The sequence below is a fragment of the Ursus maritimus genome, unplaced genomic scaffold (genome assembly GCF_017311325.1).
Source record: "Ursus maritimus isolate PB19 unplaced genomic scaffold, ASM1731132v1 scaffold_3, whole genome shotgun sequence".
In the NCBI taxonomy this organism is placed as follows: Eukaryota; Metazoa; Chordata; class Mammalia; order Carnivora; family Ursidae; genus Ursus; species Ursus maritimus.
The window spans coordinates 13,858,320-13,865,508 of NW_024425563.1; the positions used below are offsets into that span (position 1 = coordinate 13,858,320).

Genomic DNA, 7,189 nt, shown 5'->3' on the forward strand with positions numbered 1-7,189 from the left:
CTGGAGAAAGAACCTGTGGGGTGGGCCTGATTGCTGCACACTTTTGGAAAACACAGCGCCGTCTGGGTCTTGTTACGTGGTGGGCAGGCAGGAGAGAGAGGTGTTCTTTGTGGGGAAGTCCTCTGTGCTCAGGTGATCTGTGAGCGCAGGCCTGAGGGGAGTGAGGAAATGAGCCATGTGGGTATCTGGGGAAGAGTGTTCCAGGCCAAGGATGGCAGGTACAGAGGCCCTGAGGCAGGAACATGTGTGGCATGATGAGGAACGGCTGAGGAGAGGTGGGAAGGCAGCCGTGGAATCCGCACTTAGAAGACTCCGTGCAGCGTCTTACCCCCAGGACGGAACAGTGCGCAGATGCATGAAGGATTTTCAGAGGGTGGGAGCCCTTGATGATGACTCTGTCCATGCCTGCCCCATGCTGCTCGCCTTCTCCTTCCCCACCCTGACCCTGAACCCCCTGATGCCCTTTGTTTCTTGGTCTCCACCAGCCCATGAGGCCTTGTCAGAAAGTTACTCTTCTTTACCCAGAAGCCTGGTGCCTGCCAGTCAGGTTCACCCATGTTGCTCTGTTTGCTGCTGTGTGACTTAGGATTGGGCATCCCAGAGCAAGCCCTGGGTGCTCGTGTCATAGCTTTGGTGGCACAGCACTCCTTCTAGGTCAGCACATGAGGGCCTCAGCCCTGACATAACATGGTGGCTTAGAGCTAAGGGGGCCTAGGTGCCCCTTGGCTGGGACTGCAGCCTTCCCTGTCCCTTGCCCGGCTCTGGCTAGGCCCCTTCTGGGGGTCTGTTAGCCCACCACCCAACCCACTGGCTGGCTGAGCCCTGCCTTACACCATTGATTATCCGGAACCATGACAACACCAGCCTGATTCTAGACTCTCTTGACTTCCCCACTGTGGGGCCATCTGGTTTTTTTGTTTGTTTGTTTGTTTTTTGCACTTAAAGACTGGCAGCAGGGAGGCTAGTTGCATGGTAAGGGTGCCGATTCAGAAGCCTGCCTGCCTGGGTTTGGATCTGGCTTGGACAAGTAGTTTAATCTCCATGTGCTTTGTTTCTTCAATAGAGGGCTTTCACTGCATCTTTAAAATATTATAAATAGGTCTGAAGAATGAGCTGTCGTTTTGTTATTTCCATAGCTGGGCAGCACTTAGATCTTCTTCATCAGCCTGTTAAACTGTTCCTTTTTCGGAGACTTGGACACCATCCAAAAATATCCTGGTATATTTGTTTTTAACTTTTGTGGCTTGCAGAATCGATGTAGCAACCTGAATTTGATACAAGTTCAATGTCTTTTCCTTTAAGCATTAACTCATCTTCCTGGGCTTGAAATTGTGAGCACGCAATGCCTGACTTCATTCAAACACTGCTGATACATTTCTCAGCCAGGAAATTTCAGGTTTCAACAAGAGCCCCATCCTTCTGAATGACAGTGGTGACGAGGAAGTGAGCACACAGACCTCATCTTGTCACAGAAGCCAGGATAACACCTTCTATCGCGTTCTATACACACCACCAGCTGGTGCAACATGTGGGCAGTTCCTTACTATTTCTCCCCCATTTGTCCACTCAGAGCATCTTCTTTTTCTTTCCAAGGAGACAGTTCCACATTGGATGTGATTGAAGTCCCTCTGGGGCCCTTCCCAACACCTGTGCATCCCTTCCCAGTGAAGTCTACATCTTCTGGAATGTCAACAGTCTGTGTGCTGAGAATGGTCTTTAAGCTCACAGTAGGTGTGGTGGAGACCCCTTCGCCATGCTGTTGCTTCTGCATCTATAAAGTGGGGTGTATAACACTCCTGATGCTGCAGGCTTGCTAGGAGTATTTACCGAGTTCCTGCATGTAAAGGGTTTAGCAAAATACCAGGCACCCAGCAGGTGCAAAGCATTGGCTCTAGTTCCTTTACTATATCAGAGTCTATGACTCCTTGCATCATGCTCCAGACCTTTCCGTGCTGCTCTCCAGAGCCAGGCCCTGTAGCTGGACCTCATCTCGAGGTCCCATATCCACTAGGCCTCTCGGGTTATTTTCCCCTCACAGCTGGCCCCGTATCCTGATAACCCATCACACCCCCTACCTGCACCAGCTACTCAAAGATCTGAAAAGAGTACAAAATTCATTTTGTGATAGAATTTAGCAAGAGCCCATTTGAATTTCCAGAGCCTGGACCAGGGACTCAAAAATAGGCATTGGTACCTTTGAAGATAAGACAGAGGTCTTAGCCATTGGCAGGCTCTGGCAGTGGCCACACAGTGAGAGCACTGGGTGAGTAGCTGGGGAGGGTGGCAGGATTTCTTTCTAAAAGGTGCTGGGCAGGAAGGGGGCAGTGTGGTTGCAGGTTGCTATGAGACCTGGCTTGAGTTTTTCTGTCTACCAGCATGTGGTATTTGGGGGTGCTTATGGATAAGTGGGGGGCGGGGTGGGGAGGCAAAGTCTCTGATGTTGCAGTGGCGAAGAGCAGCTGTTGTAGCTTTGTCCCTATTTGGGAATGCTGGTCTTCTGAGTCAAGCTAATCACAAAAGGGTAACGAATCAAGGAACATTTGAAGCCTAGAAATAGGCTTACTTTTTTTTTTTTAATTACTTTTTTTATTGTGGGAAAAATGCATAACAAAATTTGCCATCTTAACTATTTCTAAGTGTTCGGTAGTGTTAAGTATAGTCACATTGTGGTCCAGCCAATCTCCTTAACTTTTTCATCTTGCAAAACTGAACTCTATAGTCATTAACAACTCCTGCTTTCCCCCTTCCAGCCCCTGGTAGACATCGTTCTTTGTCCCTATGGGTTTGACCACTCTAAATACCTCCTCTAAGTGGAATCATACAGTGTTGGTTTCTTACTTTTGAAAGCCTAGACTTCTTGAAACCTTTATGATGGTCGCCAGTGCTTACACCACCATTTTAATTCTGTGGCCGCTTCTTCTCAGTCTTCCCCTGGGGGTCCCGCCCGTGCTCAGCCCACAGGTACTGCCTTCCTCCCTACCCAGTCTTTGGCCAGCCTATCCGCTGTACACTTTTCCTGGGTGGGCTCCTCCAGCCGTGGCTCCACCCACCCCCTAAGATCTAATGGCTTCTAACCTCCGTTTAAGGCTTTATCCTCCCTGAGCCTCTATCCTGACGCTGCTTCCGCTGGTTCACTCCTGCAGACACCATGATTTCACACTTCTAGCCCCTGGAACTGGGAGAGAGTAACTTTCTGTTGTTTTAAGTCCCTCAGTTTGGGATAATTTGTCATAGCAGCCTCAGGAAACGAATACAAGCCCCAAAGCTTTACTAATATTCTATTTCTTGGCCTGGGTTAGAGGTACATGGGAGTTTCTTTATTACTGGTTTTAAACTGTACATATAAGTTATATATACATGTATGATTTCAATAACAAAATAAAAAAAAAACAGCAAAAAGAACATCTAAGGAGTATCTTGGATTTGAAGGTGCGTTCAGGTTGGGTACATTTGGCTGTGGGTTTGCTGGGTATGCCAAGATAGTGGCAGGTCTGTGGGGCACGTGTGGGAGGGGACATTCTGTAGTTGAACTTGAATGTTATAGATAATGGGATACGGCCATAGCCAAGGGGCTGTGGAAGGTTCATGTATCACAAGGGAGAACATGTGGTCATGGACCAGACGCCATCCCAGCAGGTGCAAAGTCAACAAAGGATGAGATGCCCTCCTTCTTGGGCGTAGCAAGCTATGCCCCCTCACAGGGAGGGCCCTAGATCCAGAAGCTTACATGGAAGGGCCGTCTGTGGGGCTGGGTGTGTGCACGCGTCCCTCAGAGAGCTCTATAGCGGCATGGCTAACCTGCACCTGAGGGCTTCTTTCTTGATCAGGTGGGGATGTAAGCGAGAGCCCTGTCTCCCTTGGAGTGGCCAAGGTCTGAGTAGCCCCGCCATCTCCAAGATGCTCGTTACAATGCCGGGCACACCTGGCTCTCTGTTGCTGCCCCTGTGGACTTTCCAGGATGAGGGCCTCATCAGGGGCCAGAAGGAGCTTGCCCTGATACAGACACAGGGGCCAGTGGTAGGCGAGCACAGCCCCCACCCACCCCTGGTGTCATGGGACTTCCTCTCAACGTGCCTCCTTCAAAACCCCATTGGCTTTGTGAAGCTGACCTTCTGGGCAGCTTTCCTCTTCCATTTTCTTGGCCAGGGGTATCAGGACTGTGTGATTTTTCTCTCTGCTTGGTTCCCCGCCCTGTAGTTAGAGGAGATAATAGTCATCCCAGGAATTCTCAATAAATGTATATTTATTAGCTGAAAAAATTTTTTTAAAGGATTCAAAAGTGAATATTGAATACCTTATGGAACTATCCTAAACAAATGGACACTGGTTCTGAGTGTATGACGGAAGTGTCCTTTGGAAAGTGGATAGAGAGGGGAGAAAATCACTTCATAGCCCCCTTACAGCTCTGCTAAGTTCTGTTTAATGGATATTCTGGGAAGAGCTGGGCTGCCCTGCGGCTGTAGCCAAGTTGTAAAACTGTTTGGGATGTAGAAAGGTTAGTAAAGAGACCAATTGTACGGTCATTTCTAACGATCTGATGGGAAGGGTATTTGGAATGGTTTAAATGCTGGCTGCCGAGGAAACCAATGATCGGAAAAATAACATCACAGGGCTTTTTATAAGGCCCACTGGTGTCATGATGCAATGTGATTATTTTTTCTGACTTTCTGTTTTTGCCACAGGAAAAGGAAGAAGGGAGGGAATCAGAGGAGTGCTCAGATGCTTAATTACCAGTGCTTTTCTCAGATAAATTATAAACAGGCAGTTAAAGAATTCTCTTGGTACAGCAAAGACACAAAGGAGCCTTTAAACACTTTGGATGTCAACATGCCCTAATTTCAAAAGCACTAGAGCTATGTATAACCCCAAAGATGACCTTTTTCTCCAAGGAATTATTAAGCAGAATATTAAAAAAAAAAAAAAAGTACCCCCCACTGCCCATTCCTGGGCCTATAGCAAACATCATGAATCAATCAAGGCAGATTCCCCCTCTCCCGCCCCCACCTCATGGAACCGAGATGCTGCCCCAGAATTCTTCTCAACAATGTGTGCCTGACAGCTACTATAAATACATCAGAATTGGCATGTGAGCTGAGCCAACTAAAGAGGCACCTAGTCCGTGGTTGAAAGTGTTGTCTTTGGAGCCAAATCTCAGTTCAGCCACTTAAACTTTCAGATAAGTTTCCTGACCTGCAAAATGCAGATAAGAACGGTAGCTATCTCATTGGGTTGTTGAAAGGATGGAATTAGGTGCCACACCTAAAGAGCTTAGAACAGGAGAAAGAGTTAATGGGAGTGGTCAGTAAAAATTATTTTTTCTTTTTTCAGGATAAAAAGTTAAAGATGATCGTTTACTCTGCAGGAAGAGCTAGATTAAGATTTAGTCATAATCTAGAAATTAAAGATTTATTCCACAAAGGTATATTTAGCAGCTATGATATGCCTGAGCATGTGTAAAATGTTGGGAATCCTGTGGCTAGCAAGGCAAGTAAGACATCGTTTTTACCTAGGGGACATAAATCTTGCTCTAAGTTGGCATCCTTTGAAATGCAGTGATATACTGACAAGTCATTGGTTTATATTCAGTTGTTTGACATCAAAATTCTATTTAATAGAAAAAGAATAATTGAGAAGCTAAGTGGCTAATTAAATATGGAAAGCTACTTAACCTCTAATTAATAAAATTGATACAACAGTGAGAATGGGAGTGGGGAAGAGGAGAGAAGTAGAAGATCAAATGTAGGTATTCAACATCCAAATATAAGATATTCCAGCAAGAGAGAGGAGAGGCAAGTAAGAGGAGCAAATCACCAAAGAAATAATATAAAAATATGTCCAGGCTGAAGGGCAGGTGGCTCTGGATACAAAGGTCTGCTGAGGTGCATGGCAAAATGAATGCAGAAGACCCTCACCAAAGTATATTATCATGACATTTCTGAATCTCATAGATAAGGGAAAATAAAAAGCAGGGTTGAGGGAATGTTGGAAACTAGTTAAATATACAAAGAGACAGGAGTCAAAACGGCACTAGATTTTTAATTTATAGTTTTATACCCAGTCAATCTATCAATCAAGTACGAAGGTAGAACAAAGCACAAAGGTAGACTTCAGTGACTTGAAAAAAATACTTCTATTAAAGGATGATTTTTTTTTAAAGGTAAAATCATGACTCTCACAAATACAAAGTGAACATGTGCTAAATATCGTACTTAACTCCTTATTAATGAGGAAACCAGTAGGATGTTACAACCAGTTTAAAGATGCCAAAGAGCACAAATTTATATGGAATTAAGGAATTTTCTTTTCTTTTCTTTTCTTTTCTTTTGAATAAAGGAATTTTCAAATGAATTTACAAACAGGTATGAAACTGCCCTTTTGTGTGGTGTGGGGAGAGGACATGGATTATTTATTTGCATATCTATAGATATGAATTATTTTTGCATTGCTCTCAGTTATCTACAATTTCCAGAGTTGTAAAATAGCTCGAAGGCAGTGAAAGACACAGAGCCCATAGAATCAAAATCCCGTAACTCCAAAGATGTGCTCTCAACAATACACAGCTTTTCACTGAAGCGCATTTTCCAAGTACACTCCCAAGTGATTTTTATTAGGGTACTACTAGAGAATATGTGCCATCAAAAGGAGGGAGTAAAATTAAAAAGGGGGTTGGAGGGGTGGCTGGCTGGTGTGGTTGCTAGAGCACGTGACATGTGATCTTAGGGTCGTGAGTTCGAGCCCCACATTGGGTGTAAAGATTACTTTAAAAAATAAAATAGGGGCACCTGGGTGGCACAGCGGTTAAGCATCTGCCTTTGGCTCAGGGTGTGATCCCGGCGTTATGGGATCGAGCCCCACATCAGGCTCCTCTGCTATGAGCCTGCTTCTTCCTCTCCCACTCCCCCTGCTTGTGTTCCCTCTCTCGCTGGCTGTCTCTGTCTCTGTAGAATAAATAAATAAAATCTTTAAAAGAAATAAAAAATAAAATAAAATTTTAGAAAAGAGTGGGGCAGAAAGAGAGAAGGAGATGGGATCCCCAAAACAGGGACTAGGTATCCAACACAGGAAGGTGTGAAGAGAAGTCCCTGGCTATAGCGGAGCATTAGGTCAGAGCCCAGCCAGCTCCAAGTGCAGGAGGAAGGAGGACTCCTGGGGGCCCCAGGAAGAAGAAATGGAACTGATGTACTTGAAC

At 45.5% G+C, this 7,189-nt stretch overlaps 1 pseudogene; it reads right to left on the reverse strand.

Moving 5' to 3' along the window:
* Window positions 1-1,124: 1,124 nt before the first annotated feature.
* LOC121105888 lies at window positions 1,125-1,994 on the reverse strand (annotated as a pseudogene).
* Window positions 1,995-7,189: the final 5,195 nt, after the last annotated feature.